This window comes from Pipistrellus kuhlii, unplaced genomic scaffold (genome assembly GCF_014108245.1).
Source record: "Pipistrellus kuhlii isolate mPipKuh1 unplaced genomic scaffold, mPipKuh1.p scaffold_m20_p_3, whole genome shotgun sequence".
NCBI classification, from domain to species: Eukaryota; Metazoa; Chordata; class Mammalia; order Chiroptera; family Vespertilionidae; genus Pipistrellus; species Pipistrellus kuhlii.
In genome coordinates, this window is record NW_023425529.1 from 120,636,206 (window position 1) to 120,663,039 (window position 26,834).

Consider the following 26,834-nt stretch of genomic DNA (forward strand, 5'->3'; position numbering starts at 1 on the left):
CGGAGACATGCTGCGCGCTCGCACGCACGTGCGCGCGGAGAGGTCGCAGCCGGAGAGGAGGAGAGGGCTGGGTGATGCCTGGCGTTCCCTAGCAGGAAGGAAATAAAACCCCCAGCCTGGGCTGAACCCCCGAACCGGCAGCGCTGAGCCCCAGTTATGGGCCAGACCCTGGGGACCCAGGCTGCGGCAGGGGGAGACGGGGCTGTGAGGCGGAATCCCAGGGGAGCAGCGAAAAGCAGGGCCCCCGGAGTCTAGCGCACATTGTGCGCAGAGGACTGAATGTTGACTCTGATGCTGGATTACCCTAGCGTGAAGAAACAAAGCCTCCAGCAGCGCTGAGCCTCAGTCCGGACTGCTCTGAACCCCAGTTCTAGGCCAATCCCTGGGGATCCAAGCTCAAGCAGAGGGAGACGGGGCTGTGAGGTGGAGTCCTGGGAGAGCAGCGAAAGGCCGAGCCCTCGGAGTCACGCACATTGCTTGCAAGGGAAGGAATGTTGACTCTGATGCGGGATTGCCCTGGAGGGAAGGAAACAGGAGCCCCGGCCGTGTTGGGCCCCATTTTCGACTGCTCTGAACCCCAGTTCTAGGCCAGACCCTGGGGACCCAGGCTCAGGCAGGGGGAGACGGGGCTGTGAGGCGCAATCCTAGGGGAGCGGAGAAAAGTGGAGCCCCCAGAGTCGCGCACACTGCGCGCAGAGGACAGTCTGTTGACTCTGATCCTAGACTTCCCTAGCGGGAAGGAGAAAAAAAAGCTCCAGACTGGAGGAACACGATGAGGAGCAGGAGCCCCTGCCAGACACCGGCCAGCCGGGCACCAGCAAGGAGCCGGGCGACGGGGCCCCCAGGTGGTGGGGGGGTGGCCCTGAGCCTTCGACCGCTGAGCGCGGGCAATGGAGCCAAGGCCGGGGGCTGCTTCCTGGGCGGCGCCGACCCCGGCAACAGGCTGAAGCAGCGCGGGAGCCCGTGGAGAACAAAGGGGTGCCACAGGCCCACCTGCTGAGCTCCCAGGACAAGGAGGAAGAAACCAAAGAAGTTCTCAATGTGAAGAAATCAAGTGAGAGCAAAAGATAGTAAAATTACTTAAGAAAGAATACAAAGAAGATCTTGAAAAATCAAAGGCTAAGTCAGAACTCAACTCACCAGCCAACATTGCAACATAAATGCGTTTAAAAAAAAAAAAAGACAGAATAAAATATATTTTTAAAAGTTATTATTATTATAACATACAAAGAATCAACATACAAATGTACATGTTTACATACTACTGGTGCTTATAAGGATGAGATAACAGCATTTGCATTGTACAAGGTTATAAAATCCAGATTGTATGAGATCATAGAATTTGGCATTGTATGCTTGGAAAATTGAATTTCCTGAGGGTGATTGATGATCAAGAATCAGATGTTATTGTAGAAGCCAGAATGAGGGGATTCTGTAAGGTTTAAGTGGAACAGAGGAGGTATTTTAAGGAAATAGCCATGCAGAGAGATGCTTTTGTAGGCATAGAGAGAAAAATATTAGTTGTGAGTAGGTGTTTAGCAAATGTTTATAGAAGAAGTTGGTGGCAGAGGTTTAGAGTAGGACCAGAAATACTGAAATGAATCAGGAGGTTACTGAGGAGGCAGCACAGAGCAGAGAGACTGGGAACCCCTTTCTAGTCTCAGTTTTTCACATATTTATCATAGCATCTATAAATCTTTATTGCTTGAACTTAGTTGCTTATATTCCCATCCTCCTTTATATGGATTTCACCTGGGAGCAGCATGGGTCTCATCTGGAAGCCTCTTAGAAATGCAGAGTCTTGGGCCCTACCCCAGACCCACTGCAGTAGTGTCTGCATTTTTTTTTTTTAAATATGGAACACTTCATGAATTTGCATGTCATCCTTGTGCAGGGGCCATGCTAATCTTTTCTGTATCATACCAATTATAGTGTATGTGCTGCCGAAGCGAGCACAGTGTCTGCATTTTTAACAAGATGCCCAGGTGTCTCCTGTGCATGTTAGAGTTTGAGAAGCACCACTTTCATAGACCTTAAGTTCCTAGCATTGAAATTTAGTTTAGGAAGTTTATTAAATGAATTAAATAAAAAGTTTATTAAATGAATTAAGTTAAATTCTTGGAGGCCACCAAATTATGCTTCTAGTGAGATAAAAAAGTAATTTAGCCCCAAACCAATGCCTTGACCTAGAACTAAACTTCTACGGTGACTATAGAAACTAAGAAAACCCATCTGCATTGGCTGACAGGGAGAAGAAGTAAGGTTCTGTAAGAGAAAAGACAGAGTGATTAAGGATTGGAGCGAGGGAGCAGGTGAGCCCTGGGAGGAAAGCCTAGGAAACAGACCACAGAGACCTTATGAATGTACAATAGTTCATATCATGCGATGACATCCATAGCAGTATGATATGTTGTGTTCTTACAACAAATGATGCCTTGAGTCCTGTGTGGCAGTGGCAGAGGCCTGAATGGGGACAAGCAATCCCACTCTATATGGAGGGAGATGGGTTACTTTGGGTAGAAGATTGCCTCAAGGATCTTAAATTTCAAGAGGATGGCGTAGAGGAGGTCCCATGCCACCCATTTTTCCTACACCTCTTCATTTTCAGAGGCACATAGAAATTGCCACTTACATCCATACTAGTTCATTGTAATATCTGCTTTTGGTTGACCCTTTCCTTGAATACATTGACAATGCTTTTGAAGTGTTCATTCAAATAAATTTAAAATATTCTATTTTTCAGGTCTTCTGCTCAGTATTTATTTTAAATGTATCTCTACTCAAAGTATTACAAATGTCTCCTTTTATCTCCCTATCACCATTTTCACCGAGCCCCTGCCCAAACTATTGTCTCTGTCCATGGGTGATGCATATCTATATATATAAAAGGCTAATATGCAATGTGTCCCCTTGGGAGTTCGACTGCTCGCTATGATGTGTGCTGATGACCAGGGAGAAACACAAAATGAAGGAAGGCCCCGGCCAACAGCCAGGGAAGGGTGGAAGGCCCTGATCGCTGGCCAGGCCTAGGGACCCTACTTGTGCATGAATTTCATGCACCTGGCCTCTAGTATGCATATACATTCTTTAGTTAATCATTTCCCATTCTCCTCTCCCCACTTCTCTCTAAGATTCCTCAGTGTTTTCCTTGCTTTTAGGTCTCTGGATCAGTTTAATTTAGGATTTCTGTTACTTGTAGCTAAAAGCAGCTTATCTGATACAATGATATATGAAGGCTATTTTTATTTTTAATTGTCAAAAAGTCACCGATTTATTACAAATTTTCAAGAAAGATTATTTGTATGAAGTATTGTTGAGCGAGTATTGTAAAGCACTTTTCTAATAAAATGGGATCAGCAACCTAATCTTATAAGACAACAAAAAAAATCAGCTTAGGAATAATGGATTAAGCATTTCACTTATCTGAGAATGAATATATATTTCCTATTAATGTATTCTTCTACAATTCAAGGCATATTTTAATATTAAAATCTCACTGAAACTAATTTTTTGAACTCTCATTTTGCATAAAAGGAAGTCTATGTCTTATCCTTCACTCAACCGTGAGTAATTGTAAGGATTGGATTTTAGGTCTATGAAAGGAACATCTTGAATATTAAATATGCAAAATACAATAAACAAGAAACTATATTCATACAAAATCAATGGTTTGACTAGTTGAAATATTGATATCTTAATTTCATTTAGAAAATTGATTTATTAAAATACAATGAAGGTTAATACTTCAAATTAATTTTATTTACTACTGGAATTCTGAGGTTGTAGAAAGAATGCTAATCTAGAAATCAGGAGCTTTATGTGTTAGTTCCACCCCTCTCACCAGTTGTGTAGTCTCAAGGACATAATTAACCTCTTGTTACCTTATCTAGGAAAGTGAGGAGAGGTTGGCCTTGGTATTGTGTAAAGTTCTTCCAGTCATAGAATTCCATAATTTAAATTGTGTCTTAAATTTTGAAAGTAAAACTAATTTTACGGAAGGCACAAATTTATAAACATGTTATATGAAATGTACTCTATTTCTAATTTCAAATTGGTAATTGTTTTCCATTCATAACTTAGTCTCTTAAAACATTTCTATTGGAATTATTTGCTAGAAGCAGGTAGGGAGCTCCCATACAGAGGAGTTTTAATTAAAATACCTGTCTACCATGCACCAGAAGACACATTTTAAAGAGAGGTGTAAATAGAGTGTCACAATGAAAAAGTGAAATTTCCTCTTTGTGGTGGTTAGAAACAGGATTAACATTAAGAATGATTCTTAAGCCAGTAATGTATTTCATAAATCATAAAACTATAAGGCACATTATTCTTTTAAAAAATGCCATTGTTAAAATGCCATTCTCACTTACAGTGTGGTAAATGCTGCATCAGTAAGATTAGTTGCATGGTGTGACTTTTTAGCATTTGGTTGGTACGGCAGTGTCTCTTCTGTGACGAACATGTTTCATTGGTTCAATGATCAAAGTCAGCCATTTGCAAATGTGAACAACAATGATGATTTCCTATTTTTCCCCCCCATATTAGTAGAAAAATATTATAGTTATTTCCTTTTACCTATTTCTTTTCACCTTCAATTGAGGGTATGTTTTTATTGATTTTGAGAGAGAGAGAGAGAGAGAAAAACATTGATCTGTTGCCTCCTGTTTGCACCCCAATGGGGGATCAAACCCAAAACCCAGGTATGTGCCCACAACCTTTTACTTTAGTGCATGGATGATGCTCTAACCAACTGAGCCACCCGACCAAGGCTGTTTGTTAGTTCCTTTTACTTTTCTTCTCTCTCCCTCCCTAATAAAGGATGTGCATATTATACATGATTATCAATTTGGGGCATTTCCTTAGTAAGTTCACTGTCTTCCCAATTTTTTTTTCATTTATTGATTTGAGAGAGAGAGGGGGGAAAAAACAAACAAACATTGATTTGTTGTTCCACTTATTTATGCATTCAGTGGTTGATTCTTGTATGTGCCATGATTGGGTATTGAACCCATAATGTTGATGTGTCAGATGATGCTCTAACCCGGTGGTCAGCAAACTGCGACTCGCGAGCAACATGCGGCTATTTGGCCCCTTGAGTGTGGCTCTTCCACAAAATACCACAACCTGGGTAAGTCTATTTTTAAGTAGTGGTGTTAGAAGAAATTGGCTCTCAAAAGAAATTTCAATCATTGTACTGTTGATATTTAGTTCTGTTGCCTAATGAGTTTGCCGACCACTGCTCCAACCAACTGAGCTACCCCAGCCAGGGCCTTGTCTTCCCTAATTTTAAAAGGCAGTAAAGCTTAACCGTAGACTTGATAAATATGATTCAACTGAGCTAAACTACTTTTCTTCTGGAACTTAAAAAGTAAAATGCTAAAATAAACATGTGGTAATTATCACTAGAACTATTCATTTTTTACTATTAAATTTAAACAAAGAGCAATCGTCGTTTGTTCATGCAAAACAAGCAGTGCCTATTTAAGATCCTTTTGATTAATCTGCTCCCCTGTGTGTAAATTCAGAAGAAAATATTGCCTCAGGCTCAGCACACACATCTATGAAACAAAAAAAGCTTACTGTCCCAGTCAGGTTTTCCCAAAGCAGGGGTATAGTGGTGAACAGTGCTGGATCAGCTGGGGAAGAAAGACCGAATCTCAGGGAACAGGCTACGCAGATGCAGCCCAATCCTAAAACAGCTGTTGGAAACAAAGCGGGGTGGCTTTGCTGTTGGGGAGAGGGTGGTTGAATGGGTGGGCAGTGGAGGAATTTTTAGATAAGGAGCTGTTTTCAGACAGTGTGCCAAGTCATACTAGAAACTGCACCCAAAACAAGTATAATGAGAAGGAGGAAACTTTTAAAACCAAAACTCTTGGCAGAGGTACTGTTGTACGAGGGCCAGGCACATACCTCTGGGGCTGTGCTCAGTGGGAAAGGTCACCTGGGGTGAAAAGACAAATAGAGCCAATAATAGAGGCTGCATTGGAGACGCCCATTTGAATAAAAATCCCAACTTGAATAAAAATCCACAAAAAATGACAAAATATATATTTTTTCATCTTCATCCAAGGATATGTTCTAATATGTTTTTGTTGTTGTTGTTGTTTTAGAGAGAGAGAGGAAGGGGGAAAGAGAAAGAAACATCATGTGAGAGATAAACATCAATTGGTTGCATGCATGGAAATCAAACATGCCACCTTTTTAGTGGACAGGATGACACTCCAATCAACTGAGCAACCCTGCTGGGGCCAAAGTCTTTTATTTGGTTGGATTTCTTGTAGAAACTGCTGTAAAGGCAGAGATGAGTGTTCAGGACATAATGAAGCAAAAGTGAAAGTCTTCCCAGAGGAGTTGAGCAGTGAGAAATTGCAGGGTGTGTGTCTGGGGGGTGGGAAGGGGGGGAGCAGAAGGGGGGGGGGGGAGAGACTCCAATGAGCTCTCGCCTGCAGACAGAAATGTCTACCAGAGCTCAGGGGAAAGAGAGCCCCAGGTGACCTCTAGGTTACATAGGAAAGGTGAAATAATAATTGTCTACAATAATTTAGGCACTGGCTCCATTTTTTATATCGCTTGAGTGACCCAATCTTAGAAGGGCAGGCTAGGCCCAATCACCTGGGAGTAAGGCCTCCAGGAACAAAGTAATGGGCAGACCCAGCTGCTGGCAGGAGACACTGCCTGAGCTCCCATGTGGAGCTGGGGCTTTGGTCATGTGGTGAAGGTTACTAATGAAAGTGGGTATCTGTGAGGGGGAGGGGTAGGCCAGGACACAAGAATCCTAGACACACAAGCAGAAGAAGCCAACTAGGTAGCCTAACCTCCTGTTATTTATGGGGTTCTCCCAGGTGGGTTCTTGGACTTGCTATCAGAGTACATACTGCATAGGTAAACTCCCCCCCCCCCCCTTTTGCTAGTGGGAGTGGGGTTCTTGTGATATCTTGAGAAAAAGAATTTTCTCTAAGATTCCCACAGGAGAATGAGAGATGGTTGAAAGGTTCATTTGTGTTTAAATATTTCCCTCGGGTCTCAAGTCACATTTTCCTTAAGTAGGTCCTAGAAAATATGCAGCTGGGCCTTCAGCAAAGCTAGAAGCAAAGCCATTGTCCAGAGTTTCTGTTCCATCGTGAGATCAAGTTCGGCAGAGCACCAGACCAGCTGTAGTTCATTAGTCTATTGTGGGGAGTCCACATGGCTGTGGGCCACATAGGTGAATGTAGCAGTGGGCGCCCCTTGCAACAGAAGAGCTTGGAGCACAAGGCCAAGTGAGCCGAGAGAGAATTTCCTTTTTTCAGGAGTTTCTGTATCTCAGATTTCATGCCCTTGCAGTGGCCAAGCCTATTCTGGCCAATGCCCTGTTCCCAGGTCTGACTGACAGGTAAGCACCTTGCCATGTCACCCACACCTCACTGGGTATGTGTCTATGGTCCAGTCTCTTCTCCCAGTGATCTGTGGGAAACAGACCTGGAGAGTGTTAAAACTGCAGCTTTATGGAAAAGCTGTAGAAATGGCATGCCTTTATTATCTAGCCTTCCCTTTGTTCCTTTCCTGTTAATTAATAACCAAGTTATTACAACGGTATCAGACTCACTTAGCAATTCTGTCTCAGGCATGAATATTTCACATCCTCCTAATTCCTTGGGTGAGAAAGTTGTTATGCAGATTTAATTATCTTCTAATTTAATTTTAAGGCTGAGCAGAGTAGACTGCAGATGTGAGCAGCCGTCAAGACCATCTGTAAAGGGGTTAACACAGTGACAAGAATTGACATCGGTATGGACAGAGTTCAATTTCTGAATGAGGGGATAGGACTTATAAATGCTAACTTATTCCAGAACAAGTCAAGGTAATACGTGATCAATTGCTATCACGTGACAAAGATTACATAAGAACTAAGGCATTGTAGAGCATTGATTCATATATTAAATGCATATTGAGAGAATTCCATGGGACAAGAAGCATACTAGGTACAGAAGACACAAAGACAAATGACATGATCACTTATTTGAAGAAGATCCCTGTCTGGGGAAGAAGCATGTGAGTTAAAGAATGATTAAAGCCTCGTGTGCTGTATCAGATGTAAGAGCAGAGTTTAATGCGAGCCCAGAGAAGAAAACCCAACTCTGCCTGGGAGCCACCGGCAGCCTCACAGGAAGAAAGACACATCGACTGTGATGTTGATGTATATTTAGAGAGAGAGAGAGACAGCTAGCTGGGGCAGGTGTTCTGAAATTATTACCAAGTCCTTTTTAAACTACTATAGTAGTCTCTTCTTTCAAAGTTCCACAGGGAAATGTATGCCTAGAAACTAATGATTATCCTTGGCCCTAAATCAGTTGAAATGAACGATTTCGGACAGACCATGAGGATTATGCAAGCCAAGTTGCCTGTGATAGAAATAGAAATAGGTTCCTTCCATCCTGTCCTTCACTTTTCTCCCACCTACCTCAGGCCACCTCATCTGAGGCGGCGGGAGCAGTGTCTGAACGCATTGCGCCTCTTCACGGACACTGTGCTTTTTCACAGACACATCAGGAAATCATAAGGACTGCCTTACTGCAGTTACCTTTGCTCAGTCCAGGGAAAAGCTTCTCTCATCTTACAGTGGGCACTGAAATTGGCCAACCTTACTACTATTTCTCTATGTTTAAGGAGAATTCGAGGAGAAGGGCAGGGTGGAGAGGCACCCTGACCTCCCCGGAGATTCTCAGAGTGCTTTTGACCTACATTTTGAAGCATGAGGAAACCTAGTCATGAGTGTTTTTAGCTGAAGAAACCATCTGCCAAATTCACGAGAATGAGGAATCCTAGCAAGTCTAAGGAATGCCAAGGAATGCAGCAGGGATGGGTCCCAGGGTGTGAGGAAGGATAGTGGGGGATAGCAGGAGACGTGGAATCCTAAATAGCTGGAGCATCATTCAGTAGAGACAGGTGGGCATCAGATGATTAAAAGTAGCAGTGACCTGATCAGATGCTTCTTATAGCAGCATCACTTGCTCATGTAAAAATCCTACTTTAGCCTATTCCATACTTGGCTAAATTAGGATTGTAGGCAACAGGGAGGTTGTAGGCAACAAGGAGCACAACACCCCAGATAGAAGGAGAATCCTTCCATGTAAGCATTGGAAGCAGTGTGGGGAAGACAGCAGATTTCAGAGGGTGCGAAGAAGAAATACTGTCAGGATTTCTCAGGAAATATGTGAGATATCTGCTGGGCAAAGAATTATAAGATTAAAATTACACTTTGATGTTAATGACTCATTATCAGAATTTTTTCTGCATCTTGAAAAGTTAGGGGTTAAAAAGTCACAGCTGGCTGAAACCGGTTTGGCTCAATGGATAGAGCGTTGGCCTGCGGACTGAAGGGTCCCAAATTTGATTCCGGTCAAGGGCATGTACCTTGGTTGAGGATACATCCCCAGTAGGGGGTGTACAAGAAGCAGCTGATCGATGTTTCTCTTTCTCTCTCATCGATGTTTCTACCCCTCTCTCTTCCTCTCTGTAAAAAAAAGTCAATAATGTATATATTTTTAAAAAGTCACAGCTGGATGCATGCTTTCTCTATAGGCTGATAACTCATAGTATGGCATCTGATAGTCCCAGACTCACTATCCTCCTATTTAGTAATCTGATTTTTCTTCCTGTAACATACTTCCATCCCATACAAGGACTGGTTGGCCCTGCTTATGTCACATGCCCAACTGGATCAATTGTATCTAAGAGGGTACAGTATCACAATTAGCCTATCCTAAAACGCATACCTATCTGTATATCTGGAAACAGGGAATCTTTTGCAGTCATTAATACTGTTCACCAAATATTTTCACTTTCCTTCTTTGCACATGGTACAATTGCACTTCCGTATCTTGTTGTGATAGTCCATTAAAAACACTAAACCCACTGAGTTGTACAATTGGAGAATGGACATGTAACTGACCAATGAGTGAGCAAAGTGACAGATGTCACTTTTAAAAATAGCTTTATTCAGATATAATTCACAACATAAAATCCACTCCTTTAAATTGTACAACTCAGTGGGTTTTTTATGTTTTTAATGGACTATCATTATTAACTAATTCCAGAACATTTTCATCACTCCAAAAAGAAACCCATATCCATTAGCAGTTACTCCTGATTTTCTTGTTCCCTGCCCCTTGCTAATCTATTTTCTGTCTCTATGGATTTGCCCATTCTGGATATTTCATGTAAGTTGAGGCCTTTGTGACTGGCTTCGTTTATTTAACATGTTTTCAAGGTTCATCTCAGTCGTAGCATGAATAAGTACATCACTCCTTTTTATGGCTGAATAATATTTCACTGTATAGATTTGCCACATTTTGTTTATCCATTCATCCTTTGATGGACATTTTGGCTCTGTCCACTTTTGAACTAATGTGAATAATGCTGCCGTAAACATTTGCTTACAGTATTTTGTGTGGACATGTGTTTTTATTTCTTTTGCATATACACCTAGGAGTGGGATTGCTGGGTCACAAGATAACTCTTTATCTCTTTGAGGAACTTCTGAACTGTTTTCCAAAGCAGCTGCCTCATTTTGCACTTCTACTAGCAGTGTACAATGGTTTCAGTTTTTCTACCAATATTTCTGATTTTCTGTTCTTTAAATATCTTTGTGGGTACCTCATTGTGATTTTGGTTTCCATTTCCCTAATAACTGATGATACTGAGCATCTTTTCAAATGCTAATTGGTCATCTGTATATCTTCTTTGCAGAAATGTCTATTTAAATCTTTGCCCATTTTTTTTTTTTATTGGATTGTCTTTGTATTGTTGAGTTACAACACTTCTTTATGTTTCTGGATACATGCCCCTTATCAGAGATATGACTTGCAAATATGTTCTCTAATTCCTTGTTTTGTCTTTTCACTTAGTTCATAGCATTCTTTGATGGTTTAAATTTTTTCATTATAATTTACCTATTTTTTCTTTTGTTTGTATCATATATATGAAACATGAGGTCATGAAGATTTAGTTCTATGTTAAAATTTTTATAATTTTAGTTTTTAAATTTAACATATATTTTACATTTAAATATTATACTTATATTTTACAATTATTGTTTACATTTAGGTATATGACCCACTTTGAATTAATTTTTCTATATAATGTCATGTAGTGGTTCAACTTACTTTTATATTTTTAATTGTCCCAACCCCATTTGCATATACCCATTTATTTTCTAGGCATCCTTGCAAAATATTAATTGAGCATAAGTGTAAAGACTTAATTATGGACTCTCAAATCTGTTTCATTGATCTATATATGTCTAGCCTTCTGTCAGTACATGTGTGTCACTTCTATATGAACATTTTAAAAGTCAGTGCATGGTTTGCCACACTTTATTCCTCTGCTTCTTCAATGACAATATGCAAGATAGAGGCTGGAATCAAAGCCTGGTTCCCGAGCAAGAATAACATGAAGAAGAGCTCTGGCCCAAAGCACACCGTACATACTGGGAGGGAGAATTCATTTTTCATTTGGACTTATTAATATCCTGAGGTTGTTCACTGGGTTGTTCTGACAAATTGAGCATTAAAATTGACATCTTCACATACAATAAGGGTAGAGGCCCCCCAAAAGCCAGAGGAAGGAAAATGAGAAAGCATGCTGGACAAGCACACTTTAGCTATAATTAAAGACCCAAAGGCTATGATCTAGTCCTAACTGTGTTGTTTACCAGCATCATACTGCTGCTAGCACCCCTAGGTACTGGGATGTCAGGAATTCGGCATGTAAAATGGCATCTCTAACATCAGGACCTTACATTCTAATTGGGGAGATAAAATGTATACATGGAAAATAAAGAGCAATACAAGCCACCCTGTAATAGTGGTGCTAGAGAGGCTTAAAAGAGAAGAAATAGGATTTAGGATAGTAAAGGAGGTTTCACTATGTTATAATTTAAATTGAAACTGCAGGAAAAAGAAGGCACAATCAAAGAGGAAGGAAAGCTACAGTGGTTCAGGTGTACAAATGGGTAAGCAAAGTAGAACTAAGTTGCTTGGGCGACAATAAATAGACCAGTTTACTCGTAACAGGAAGGTATGCTGAGAAGGAGTCTCAGAAAGAGTTTGGGGCAAAATTGAAGAAGCATATGAATGATGAGTCTAAGTTTTATTCTGTAAGTAGTGGGAAACCATTGAACACTTCTTTGGAGGAAAAATGATGCTTTTGTGAAATTAATCTTATGGCAGTGACATTAGAAGCAGTAATGGTAGTTCTTTATCACCTCTGAAATGACCTCTAAGGGTGGCTTTTTTCATGTTTCTGATTTATGATAGTTTATCGGTACAGTCCTGTAGAGATCTGGAAGTGCCAATCACCTCACTATCATTCTCTAAACTAGCAGCAGTTCAGGCTGCCGGAACAGAATACCATAAACTGGGGGCTTTATAAACAGCACATTTATTTCTCACAGTTCTAAAGGCTGGGCATTCTATTAATAATATCAAGGTGTCAGAGATTCAGTGTCTGGTGCTTTTTGGTTCATAGATGACGCTTCTCAATGTGTCCTGACATGGGAGAAGTGAAGAAAATGGTCTCTGGGGTCTCCTTTTGTAAGGACACGAATCCCACTCATGACAGAATCACCTCCCAAAGGCCCCACCTCCAAATACCATCACATAGGGGGTTAGGATTCAACTGAGGACTTTTTGGGGAACTCAAACTTTCAATTTATAGCAATTATCGTATGATATTGGAGTTTGTTTGTTTTTTTAACAGTAGAGAGGTGTGTGTTTTTTTAATATATTTTATTGATTTTTTACAGAGAGGAAGAGAGAGGGACAGAAAGCTAGAAACATCAATGAGAAACATCTATCAGCTTCCTCTTGCACACCCCCTACTGGTACATGCCCTTGATCAGAATCGAACCACAGGCTGATGCTCTATCCACTGAGCAAAACCGGTTTTGGCATATTGAAGTTTTTTATATTAGATAGGAGAGTGCCAGTCACTAAGTGATAATATATATCAAAATGGTAAACAAACAAACAAACAAACAACAACAAAAATCTAGATGTGGGCTTTACATTCTTGGATCCATTAGGGTCTTGCAAATAGATTCCAAAAGGAAAGAGTAGACTTTTAATAGTGAAGGAAATTGAAGACTCAACCATCTGAATGTGGCAATCATGAGTCGTTTTGAGTGAGAGTTGGCAAATATTTCCCCAACTGTCAATCCTAAGAAACAATCAGACATATTCTGTGTAAGTGAATATCGCAGTGAACCTGTGCCTCTGATAAACCACAGAGAACAAAAATAAACTGATTTTAAATTTCTAAAGGGAACTTAAACCACCTGCTAAGTTGTAGAATTTAATTTGCAAGATGAATACTTGGCAATGTGACACTTCTTTCATAGCTTCATTTGCTGTTTTAATAAAAATGTTCACAACGCTTCAGTTCCATCTGTTAGGGAACGTGAAAACAGCTAACTGCTATTCAAACAACAAGAAATACAGCTTTCTAGAAAACTATATCCAGTGTCGACAAAATGTAAAGAAGTATTTATAAATTTTAAGCTTCTGCCTCACTTCTAAAAATTGTTGTCGTAATCGCACTGCATCTTGGACACAACATATAAATAATTTATGCGAAAAATTTAAATTTAAATTATCCCCTCACATTCCCAATGCAAACAAATGCTTTCAAGGTTATCATGACCATGAATCTTACTGCAACAGGCTGCAGATTTTCATTATAACAATTTGTAAGCAAATATTTGGTTATTTTTATAAGCCACAAATCTGGCTGAAGGAGAAAATATGTAATAAATAAAAACTGTGGAAATCACAAAGTATGTTTGTTGTTACATTACCAGATTGGAGTTAACAATAAGCTATCGTATGACAGCCTCCCTGCTTTATTGATTAAATTTCCCTAGCTCTTCCCCTTCAAAATAGATCAGAATGTTATACCCTTCAATAAGAATTATTTCTCAAGCATTAATTTCAGGAATTAACTCCATGTTGCCATGTCGTAGGCACAAACTATGTGTTGAGCTAAAGAAACACAATAGTCAATATTACATCAAAGAAAGGCAGTGAGAGAAGAGACATAAAGATGAAACAAAATCTAGGAAAAAAGAGAGAAAGAAGAGCTTTTTGAGTTTCTGTACCAGGGAATACTTTGGCCATTGGTTTCAGTTTGCCTTACAGTGAGATGCTGGGTGGAACTGTTGCACAGGGAGAACTAAGGCTGACAGTGACACATTAGGGGGTCTGTAGGGTGTCCTGTTGTCTTGCCCATGATGTCTCCTTCCATGAGGAAACTCCATATTTACATTTCCTGCAGAAAGATAAGGTTGCGAAAATGTCATCTTGTAATTTAATCTTGTGTTTGATTAAAGATGTCATGGTTTTGTCTCAGATTAGTAGATACTGAGAATTTCTTTAAATATGAGTTTTAGATATTTGAGTATAAGCCTAGGCACTTTAAAGGTAAAAAAGCAGAGATCCTCTCTAGCTGGTTTGGCTCAGTGGATAGAGCATCAGCCTGTGAACAGAAGGGTCCCATGTTTGATTCTGGTCAAGGGCACATGGCCTTGTTGTGGGCTAAGTCTCCAGTAGGGAGTGTGTAAGAAGCAGCCAATCAATGATTCTTATCATTGATGTTTCTGTCTCTCTATCTCTCCCTTCCACTCTGAAATCAATTAAAAAAAAAAAAAAAGAAAGAAAGAAAGAAATAGCAGAGACACTTGAAGTTAAATAGCCAGCTCATTACCTATTGCATAGGAAATAGATGCAATATTTCCTTAAGATCATCTCAAAATCTACTTGAAGTTCAAGTAAGAATGAAATTAATAATACTCTTTTATTTAGACATTTCATAGCAATAACAAAACTTATGTCTCATTGCCAATCTTAAGATGGTCTAGAAGCACCTAAAGGAAGATTACCAATACACAAAAAGGTATTAGCATCAATATATTTATAGTAAAGTCTAGACTTGTAAATCAGGTTCTAATCACCTACTACTAAGGAAGTTTTATTACCTGTTTGATCCTAAACCTTCTCATCTGAAAAATGGGTATAATAATTATCCTATGTAGTTCACAGAGTATTGATAAAATGAAAATAAATATAAGAGCATTGTGTCCAAGGTGTTTTACTAATTGTGTTAAATAAAAGTAAGATATCTTGGACAGTGTAGTCACACTGATTTGACAAACTATAGAAATGATCCCTGACAATATAGTCTTAGTCACACTGATTGAATAGCAATACTATGAGTCCTGCAGAACAAGAAAGTTGTATTCATTAAAAATCATTGATCAGAAAAAGAACCTGACACAGCATTAATAAGTAAGATACTATGGAAAAAAAGATAAAAGTGAGTAGCAATATCAATCAAGAAGTGAACATTCTCCAAAAACTGATGCCATGGAATAGTGGATATTTGGTATTAAACATTTTATAATTAATGTTTAAGATGGTAGAAGAAACAAGGGAGGGCAGTTGAGGTGGGGTGGCAGGCCTGCAGGGGAGAGCAGTTGGGGTGACCAGGCCATCAGGGGAGAGCAGTTAGGGGCAATCAAGCCAGCCAGGAAACAGTTAGGCATTGATCAGGCTGGCAGGGGAGTGGTTTGAGGCGATCAGGAGGGCATGCAAAAGCAGTTAGGGATAATCAGGCAGAGGCAGGCGAGCAGCTGGGAGCCAGACATCCTGGATTATGATAGGGATGTTTGACCACCTGTTTAGACCTGATTAAATATCATCAGATAATTTAAAAATTCTTAAACAACCTGGGTTATGGGTCAATAAAAATTCAAAAAGTGAAATTGTAGAGTCTTAAAAAATATAATTATAACCATAATGAAAACACTACATAACAGTGGTCAAAAACAGTAGAAACCCTACATCAAGCATGTCAAATTCAAGGGCTAACACGGGCCAAATAAACAAGGTTTAAGTTTATGTGGGCTGCAAAAAAAGAAAAGCTTCAATTTTCTTGGAAATGTAGGTTTATTTCAATAGAGACATGCTGAATACAAAGGGCTAAAATAAATGAGTAATTGTTAATATAAAATAATAGAACATTTTAATAAAAAGTAGTATTTTTTCTTGAACATTAACTTACCAGACACTGAATAACTGCACAAATTAATAAGAGTAATTCAAATAAACCTATTTTTCTTGTTCTCCAAAAGCAAAATATTTCCTATTGTGCACACAAAGCAAGTCAGTCCAAGACGAATGATGTGGCAATTGGCTGCTAAAATATTCACTGCTAGTATTAATGGGAAAAAATGGTGCGCCTGCACATAAGGCACATAAGGGAAATAAATGCAATACGATCATAGTAATCAGTCATTATCGAATGCTGTAGTTAGTTATTAATAATTATGTATAACAGGATATTGATAAACTTAAGTTATAAAATTTTTATTAAAACGTTTCTTATATACCGTTATATTGTCTGGGCCACAAAATATTTGTTGTGGTTACATGTGGCCACTGGCCCTGAGTTTGATATGCTTGCCCAACATATTTATTATATATTTTTTATTGATTTTTTACAGAGAGGAAGGAAGAGAGATAGAGAGCTAGAAACATCGATGAGAGAGAAACATTAACCAGCTGCCTCTTGCACACCCCCTACTGCGGCTGTGCCTGCAACCAAGGTACATGCCCTTGACTGGAATCAAATCCGGGACCTTTCAGTCCGCAGACCGATGCTCTACCACTGAGCCAAACCGGTTTCGGCTGCCCTACATATTTAAATTACTTTAAAAAGAGGAGTTATGTTGATAGCAGCATTATTTACAATAGCTAAGATCTAAAAACCGCTAAGTGCCCATTGGAAGATGAATGGATAAAAAAAGTGTGGTATGTTTACACAATGGAATACTATGCAGCAATAAAAAGAAGGATCTCTTACCCTTTGAGACAGCATGGAGGGACCTGGAAAGTATTATGCCAAGTTAAATAAGCTAGTCAGAGAAAGACAAATTATCACATGATCTCACTTATATGTGGAATCTAATGAACAAAATAAACTGAGAGCAAAATAGATTCAGAGACAAAGAAGAATGGAACAAACTGTGGAATCTCAGAAGGAAGATGGGGGTGGGTGGATGGGTGGGAAGAGATTAACCAAAGAACTTACATGTATACAATGTAAATAACCCATAGACACAGACAATAGTGTGGTAAAGGCCTGGGGAGAGGGTGGGAGCAGCGTGCAGGGAGGATAAAGGAGTAAAAAAAAAAATCTGTAATACTTTCAACAATAAAGATAGCTCTGCCGGCATGGCTCAGTGGTTGAGCATCAACCTATTAACCAGGGAAGGAGTCGAGGTTTGATTCCCAGTTGGGGCACATGCCTAGGTTTCGGGCTTGATACCCGGAGTGGGGCATGCAAGAGGCAGTTGATCTATGATTCCCTCTCATCATTGATGCTTCTGTCTCTCTAGAGCTCCCTCTTCCTTTATTAAAAAAAAAAAAAAAGATAAAGATAAATAAGAAGAGGTATTAAAAGTGTTGAAAAACAAACAAAATAAATGGAAAGAAAATAGAAGGAAGTATTAATAAATGTAAATACAGAATTTATAAATTTTAATAATAGAAAAATGGAAATGATAAATTCAAAACCTGAATCTGTGAGTAATAAAATAGAGTACATAAACTAGTTAATTTAAAGAAAAATATAGGGAATGTGTAACCTACATAGATTAACCTGTTAACCGAGGAGTTTCCTTTTTAATTACGCAACGTACAACAGACACATACTCTTTCACTAGGACATGTCAGTACGTCACACCCAGCGGATGTAATTTTATATTATTATTTTTTTAAATTTATACTTAATTAAAATAAATGAAATATATATATTTTCATTTATTTATATACAAAGCACAAAGGAAAATACAAAATTACAAATTGAAAAGAATACCAACAAAAAAATGGAAACATCGAATTAAAAAATTATAAATATTACAAACAATTATAAAGATTACAGCCGAAGCCGGTTTGGCTCAGCGGTAGAGCGTCGGTCTGCGGACTGAAAGGTCCCGGGTTCGATTCCGGCCAAGGGCATGTACATTGGTTGCAGGCACAGCCGCAGTAGGGGGTGTGCAAGAGGCAGCTGGTCGATGATTCTCTCTCATCGATGTTTCTAGCTATCTATCCCTCTCCCTTCCTCTCTGTAAGAAAATCAATAAAATATATTTAAAAAAAAGATTACAAAAAATATATACCGTCCCTCTCAGGGTGCAACATATATTTCAAGGACGTATTCATATGTCCTACCCGTTCCCAATAGTGTTTATATTTGACGTATTTATAGGTCCCGCTCGGTTAACAGGTTAATAAATGACAGTAGGAAAGTAACCCCAGAAAGAAGGACATTCAAAGAATTCTGAGATTTCTTGACTCAACCCTATGCATATACTAGTAAATTGAAAAAACTAAATGAAATGAATAAATTACCATAAAAAGATAAGATATGTAAACATACCAGTTTTCAAATGTATCAATAAATAGCAATCATAAAAGTGCAATTCTCTAAAAGCATTACCAGGCTCAGGCAATTTTACAGGAATTTTGTAAAACTTTTTAAAAAAGATAACTCTTAACATGATTGGAATTGTTTCAAAAAATTAAAGTTCCAAAATATTTTTTTTCATAAATTTGCAATGCCCATATGAAGGAAACATTCAAGCATAATGGAGGTTACATATAGAACACTTGAACTAATAAAAAGATATATTCTATGCTTGATTAGGATTCATATCACTTTCCTATTTATTGTGGTCCCAATAAAATATAACAGATTTATTCTTATCTAGACAAGCTGTTTCTAATTTTAAAAACATAGTGAGGTAAAACTAGCTGTACCAAATATTAAAGATTCCTGCCCCCACAGTGCACACACCCTGAATAACCCCCGCCACTTGACTTTGTGCAAAACCTGGGACCACAACAGACGTCTCGCTATGATTAGATTAGATTAGATTAGATGGAAAATGAATAGATTTTGCAGATATGATTAACTTTCTCAGTTGACTTTAAATTAATCAGAAAGGAAACTGTATGGGGTGGGCCTGAGCTAATCAGTCTAGAGAGCTTTAATTAGGATTGGATGTCGGTGTCTTCTGCTGGCCTTGAAGAAGCAAACCTCCCTGTTGTGAGAGGGTCTCTAGGGGCCATGGGAGGTGCCTCTCTGAGTTGAGAGTGGCTCTCAGGATAGTAAGAAAGTGAATTCTACCAACAATCATGGTAGAATCTTGGAAAAGGACATAGTTTCTACAAGGGATCACAGCTTGGCTGACACCTATTTCAACCTGTGAGACCCTGAATAGAGGACCCAGTTAAGGCATAGTTCACCTGAACCATGGAAACTGTGAGCTTAATGTATGTTGTATCAAGCCACTGACCTGTAATAGTTTGTTACATAGCAAGAGACAAACCAATACACACCTGAAATCCTAAATTCTAGGAAGATGGAAAATTAAATGTAAAAATTGAAAACTATTTAGTAAGGCAGGATGTGAATTATATGCATTGTCAATAATTTAAGGATTGCCAATATATTAAGAAGGTTCTTGTTTTTGAGTTGTTTTCCATGGAAATGTTGAATTTTTCAGCCTAAAATGACCAAAAATGAAAATCCTGACAATTTGGAAATTAGCAATGAGAAATCCCCATGGGAAAAAAATTCTCTGGGTTATTTTAAAGAAATAATGTATATAACTAAATATTTAAAAAACAAAACAAAAATATAAGCTAAAAGAAAGTAGAAAGAATTATTAAATCTATACAAAAAATAATTTTAAAAAACAACAATAAAATAGATAAAACTAGAATTGATTGTAAAAATATTTGAAAGGCCAGCAGATCAGATAAATATTATACAAGTCTGACCAATGAAAAAAGAGAGAGAAGATGGCTACATGTCATTAATAAAGAAGGTTTATGACTATGTATTAAAAATACACACAAACTTGCCCAAACTTGTTTGACTCAGTGGATAGAGCATCAGCCTGCAGACTGAAGGGTCCCAGGTTCGATTCCAATCAAGAGCATGTACCTTGGTTGAGGACACGTCCCCAGTGGGGGGTGTGCAGGAGGCAGCTGATGGATGTTTCTAATTCTCTATCCCTCTCCCTTTCTCTCTGTGAAAATCAATAAAATATATTTTTTTAAAAAGAGAAAAATATACACAAACTTTTAAATAATGTTAAAGTGCTAAGGACAACTAGCTAATTAGATACCACAATGAAAAAAAGAGCCCATTCAAAAGTCATCTATAATAATAAAAATGTAATATGCTAATTAGACTGGAGGTACTTTTGTCCTTTGGATGAAGGCAGGGCTGTAAGGCAAGCCTGGGTCCCAGGTGCCAGAGGAAAGCCAGTGCTGGCAGCCAGGGGAAGGAAGGCCTACTCTTGCATGAATTTTATGCATCGGGCCTCTAGTTTAATATATATCAAAAAGAAATTCATAATTTACATGTATATATGACTTAGGAATAAGCTTAATAAGGGTTGATAAAAAGAAAGCACAGCTCTTTTAAAATACTTGAAAATGAGAAATATAAATGTACCTGAATGGGAAGACTGTGTGTTATAAATGTGGCAATTCTATAGTTTAATTATTAAATTCAATATAATTTCAATCAAAATTCCATTTGAAATTGAAAAGTTGGATTAAGGAAATAAAACGTTTAGGGGAAAATGGTCCTGGATATTAAATAGATAAAGACAGCAATACTAACATCAATAAAAATAGTAATGAAGCTTATCAAATGCCAGGAATCATGTTGAGTATTTTGCAATTATCTCATCTTATTCTTGCCACAACTCCTTGAGGTCAATACTATTATTATCTCATCTTTGCAGATGAAGAGATTGATCTTTAGAGACTTTAGATTAAATGTAAATAAGAGAATCAACCTGGTTTTAACCCATACTGTCTATACTCAAGACCATCCTTTTAGCCTCTACACATACTACTTCAAGTTCACATTGCTGGTGACAGAATGAACTTATGAGTAACTCTATTGAGCCAATTGGCTTATCATTTGAAAGAGAATAAAGTTTAATCCTTACTTCCCACCTGACAGTGAAGCAAGTTTCAGAGGAATTACATAAAAACAGTTTGGAGAGGAAAAAATCTCTAAGCATAGCTGAAGTCAGTAACATAAAATTTTAAATTTCTATACAGTACTACATAAATAAAAAACATTAAAGTGCTCTGGCCAGTGTGGCCCATTTAGTTGGGCATCATCTCTTGCACCAAAAGATTGCTAGTTCAATTCCCACTCAGGGCACATGCCTGGGTTGGAATCTCTATCCTATAGATGTGCAGAAGTTATGTTTTGCTCCCACATGGATGTTTCTCTCTCTCCCTCTCCCTTTCTCTCTCTCTCTCAAAACCAATAAAAATATCTTTAAAACAGGTATTAGAGACTAAGAGCAGTTGGCTTCTGGAGGTGGCACCCTACTTTTATAAGGCTAACGAGTTAGAAGATCCCACACTAAGAAAATGCCCCCCCAAACAGAGAAGACATGTGAAGAGCTAGGGTAAAGAAAAGGGGTGTAAATAGAACTTGGCTCAAGCTCCTTTTCCTCCATGTTATTTGATATCTGTTAATAAAAATATTTTTTGAATAAAAATATATAAATAAATAAAATTATTCAGAGAAGCTCCAGGGAGCATTAAATTTGTCATTAAATAGCCTATAGTCTGTACAAGGTACTAGGGGCATGTGGAAAATAAGACAAATGGATAGAGCATTGGCCTGTGGACTGAAAGGTCCCAGGTTTGATTCCGGTCAAGGGCATCTACAATATCTTGGTTGCAGGCACATCCCCAGTAGGGGGTGTGCAAGAGGCAGCTGATGGATGATTCTCTCTCATCGATGTCTCTAACTCTCTATGCCTCTCTCTTCCTCTCTGTAAAAAAATCAATAATATATATATATATATTCTTCTGACAAACAGCCCTCTGTTTGCCCTTGGATATTTCAGTTCCCCAAAGGATTACACTGTTTGCATTGGGGTGGGATTCACATAGAGGAAATACCCTCAGGCTGTGCCTAGGCATACTAGTCACAGGGGGAGAAATGAAGAAGCCAGCCTAGTGGCATAAGAAGGTAGGGTGATGATTGAGTTTGAATTCTCAACTATATCTTGACAATTTCCACTAAATTTTCTTCTCCTGAAATACACAGTGTATACTTGGGACTCCATTTTGCCATGACTCTTCACTAGTTGAAGTAATGGGGTCAGGGCAGAGCTCTGCTTTTCCAAGGCCATTGGAAACACTCCGGGCTATTAAGATTGTCAAGGGTCAACGGCTGGCTGTTCTTCACTTCACATTGCTTGTGTATGCCTGGCTTAGGGTCCATTAAATACAGCAAAAACTTTGATTTTGAAACTGTCCTCAGGGTTTTGAGAACCGTTTGTTTAGTCTCCCCATATTGATACCCACCAGGGAAAATATCCAAGCTGCAATGGAACAGGACCGTTAACTGAAGCATCCACTATGAGAAGGAAATGGCATGATGTTATAAATAATACAGATGTATTCTTTTGTGCAAACACCCAGTCAAACTGAGACTTCCCTGATTATGTATAGGGAATGTATTTCAGAAAATCACCAGCTGGGTTTTCCAGTGGTTTAAAAGCTGCTGTGCTGCAAGCATTTCAAAACAAAGTAAGTAAATACCACCTACCAACCAGTCAAGTTTTTTGATGCAGCACTCCTTTACTTCAAAGCTTATAAAGAAATTGATTTTGAGTATTTTTTTCATTTCAACTTGCAAGCCCCATGAATAACTACTCTAAAGTAATTGCAATTTAGGAATGTTCAGGAACTGGTGAGCAATCGATAGCAACTGTTTTATGCTTAGCCAAAAGATAGTGAATAAAAATGTAAAGGAAGAACATGTGTGTTTAGATGAGAACCAGACGATGAGGTGGCAAGGGCCAGAACATAATTTTCTAGGAGAACCAGAGTAATTTAAAACTTTTAAAATTTTTAGTGGGGTTGTAACCTCAAACAAATGATCTTTTATTGCCTGGGTAAATGACAGAGGCTGTCCCAGCACAACACATTTAGGACAAATGTTCCGGGATTTCTGTATCACATTTCTGACTACACATATTTCTTAATTGATAAAATTGGTGACTAACCTCCTCTGTTCAAACTATAGCCTCTCTGAGACCACCAACTGAGTTCTGATTGCTTAAGAAACAAAATGGGAACACACCTGACCCTCCTGTAGTAGAGGGAGCAAAGCATTCCCTAAGAATGTAAGAATGGGAAGATGTGAAATGTTAAAGAAATGTGTTTTGAGAAAAATAAAAATAAAGTGTAACATCTTTGTTCAGTAAAAGATCAAATATATTATTTTATGTTATAAATCATTATATGTAAAAAACATATTAATTTATTCATGTATGGATTACAATTTATCTATATCAGGTGATATTTAATTGCCCATGTAAGCAATGCTTTGTCATAATCAGAATTCCATGCTTCCTCAAGACATAGTTTAACTTCTGACTTAAAAAAAAAAATCATTGGCATTGCTGCAGTAATTTGGCAAAGTGGGAGTTTCTAGTATTGATAAAATTTTGATTTGAAGGACACTAAGATCAGCTTGTTCCAAAAAATTTCTGTATGTCATGGCAAGGGGATATTTTACTAGAGCATATCTGTCTCCTATTATGATAATATAATTTATTAAATTATATGAGCTATTTGTCATCTTGATTTCTATAGAGACAAGAAATCTGACAGGTTGAGGGTCAATAAAATTGAATGGAATGCAGCAAAGACAAGATCTTAAGGGCAGTGGAATTTTTGACCATAGATGACATGGCTGGGGTAATGTCACAGAAACCAGCTACCGTGGAGATCTCAATCTTTCTCTTTAATTTAGTAGACATAAATTGTGTGTGTGTGTGTGTGTGTGTGTGTGTGTGTGTGTGTGTGTTTACCCATTAATTTTCTGGAGTTTTTGAAAAGTTAGCAGAGAGGAAATGAACAAATCAGTATTCTATTTTTTTCTAAATGTGATTTGGGTTTTATTTTAATGGTAGCATTTCATTTAATTAAAAAAGTAGGTTGTGCCTAATGGAATCTGAGAAAGCCTGAGCATTGCAAGGTAAAACTATACTGTGTAAATCTCTTTAGTTTGAAATAAACTAAGAGTAGTACTTGAAATGGTTTTAAGTGGTAGAAAATCCAATTCAAACTGGCTAAAGGACTTATTGGCTCATGCAACCTAATTTCTTTATGTTTGGCTTGATCCAGGGGCTAAAGGAAATTAATTTATCTCTTTCAACCCTGCTGGGACATCATTTTAAGGCCCAAATTGTGGCTTCTGGATCTTTAGGCTTATATGTTCCAAGGTCAAGTCCTGTTGAAAAGAGGAAATATCTCCTGCCAGTAACTCCAGAAAATATCCTAGATTTTACTCTTCTTGGACCAACTGGGGTCACATGCCTAGTCTAGATTAAATTACTCTTAGAGGAAAGTGGTAGCATGACTGCACAGTCCTGATTTACACACTTTTTTCCTGGAACAAAAGATGAAAGTGTACTTGAGAGAGCAAAGTTGATTCAGAAGAAATCCAAATATAATACTGCTAACAAAGGAGGGAGAATGACTGTTTGAGAAAATCAGTGGAGTCTACCCTTGGCCTTGGAAACTCGACATCAAAACAAATCTTTCTTCACATATGTAAACTTCTAAACATGCCTTATAGCTGGGCACCTAATGACACAAACTTCCACATGCACTCCTCTTCTTCCTCAAGGGCGACAACTCAGTGTTTGGTTATCACTGCATCTAACTCTAAATGGAAGATGTCTGGATGATGCATGTTTTTAAATAGCTCTGGACATAATGCTCATGATCTGACAATCTACGGATAAATGCAAAACCTAATAATTCCCAATGGACTCAAAATGCAACTATAGTTGACACAGCTGATTTAAATTTAGAACTTATGGGGAAAAGAGGATAGAATGTTGTTGTTTTTTCTTTGAAACAACTGAGCGTGCTCACTGATTCAATAGTGAGTATCATACCCTGCTGATAAGGAACAATATCGATATTTTTCTTGGGACATAAAATAAACTCTTTGGTCAGACAGTCTGGTGGCCTCCAGTCCTCTTTCTGAAAGGATCTCCCTAGTTGAGTATCCTCCACAGACAATGAGCATCAAGGAGCCCTCCTCTGATGAGTGAGTGTCTTTATAGCAGCACACTTCCTGTTGATGCAAAGAAGGCAAGGGTGTGAGAGCCAATTGTTCTTACTCTTCCCAGCTCTGAATCCCGTGACACACACTGCAGCTTGAAATGGCCGTGATGGGAGTAGTTACACCACAGAAATCAATAAGTGGTGGGAATCACGGTCCCCTTTCCTGTAGCCAGTTCTACTATTTATCAGGACATCCTTGAGAGAAGGTCTAGAAATTAGAACTTGGGGACTGAGCAATCGATCACTAACTTTCATTTACTAAATTTGATATTTCTGTAGCAATGCAATTTAAAATTAAAAAAAAAAATATATATATATATATATATATATATATATATATTTATATATTTTATTGATTTTGTACAGAGAGGAAAGGAGAGAGATAGAGAGTTAGAAACATCGATGAGAGAGAGTCATCGATCAGTTGCCTCTTGCACACCCCCTACTGGGGATATGCCCGCAACCAAGGTACATGCCCTTGACCGGAATCGAACCCGGGTCCCTTCAGTCCCCAAGCTGACGCTCTATCCATTGAGCTAAACTGGTCCCGGCGCAATGCAATTTAAAATTTTAGTTGAGTCTACAATTCCTTGTGTTAATCACCAAATCTGTTTTTCTTGTTAAACTGGAGTCTTTCAACTTAGGAGATTTGTACTTCTTAGCAACTACCTTCAGTTTCTTCATTATTTGCCTAGACCTTAGGGTCAAGGCCATTATCTTGTCCTTTGTCTCACAGCACAGAGAACATATGGTCTGTCAGTGAAGAGGCAATAACTAAGCAGCTTTTAGCCCCCAAGCTGCAAGCCCACTGAAAAATTGTAATTAGAATATTTATTCCCTTTTGCAAGTTGAGAATCCATAACAAGGGATGGTAGGTAGAAGCCTGAGCATCAGACTTTTTAAAGTGCCAATTTGATCTCATGCTGTTTCCCACCTTCTGTTTTGATTGCATTTCTCTAGTTTGGTGCAGAGAATTTTGTTTTTAAATTCAGACCACCAGACCCTCAGGGATATAGTACATTGGCAAAAAGAGTGTCTCTCTAGGCATAGATACATTTAAAAAAATCTTTCCAATGGGTCAATTTCTATGAAGGTTTGTCTTTCTTGTAGAAAAAAAAAAAATCAAGAGTATAGTATCCTGCAAACCAAGTGAAAAATGTGCATCAGGGAGGAAGAAGTGCTCAACTATGCTCAATGTCAAGGCTGATAGCCCGAAAAGAATGAGGAGGGAAGACTGAGCACCAGCTTTGGCAATATGGAGGTCTGTGAGCACCTTGACCAGAGCAGTTTCAATAGTGTAATGGGGGCAAAATGGACTGGGTGTGACAATTGGATGATAGGAATTGCAAAAAGTATTTGGTGAAGTTTTGCTGCAAAATAAGAGCTTTGAAGATTATTTTTACTCCCTTGAAGTTTTTTGAGAGGGCTGAAGGGCTAATTCCAATGTAACCCTCATATTTGCAGGGGTGGGGGAGGGGCTAGCAATCTAAATTTCTGCCAGCAAGCCCAGTGCACATTCTTGATAACCTATAATTAAGTCATTGCCCCTTTCTCCACAATCTGGTCTTGCAAGACCTGTTACCGAAATGCTCACATTTTACA

The 26,834-nt window shown here is 38.5% G+C and overlaps 1 non-coding gene across 1 annotated transcript; it reads right to left on the reverse strand.

The window, feature by feature from the left end:
- Positions 1 to 1,849: 1,849 nt before the first annotated feature.
- Positions 1,850 to 1,956, reverse strand: LOC118730947. Its single transcript, XR_004991674.1, has one exon. It is a non-coding gene; the product is annotated as a U6 spliceosomal RNA (small nuclear RNA).
- Between the last annotated feature and the right edge of the window lie 24,878 nt (positions 1,957 to 26,834).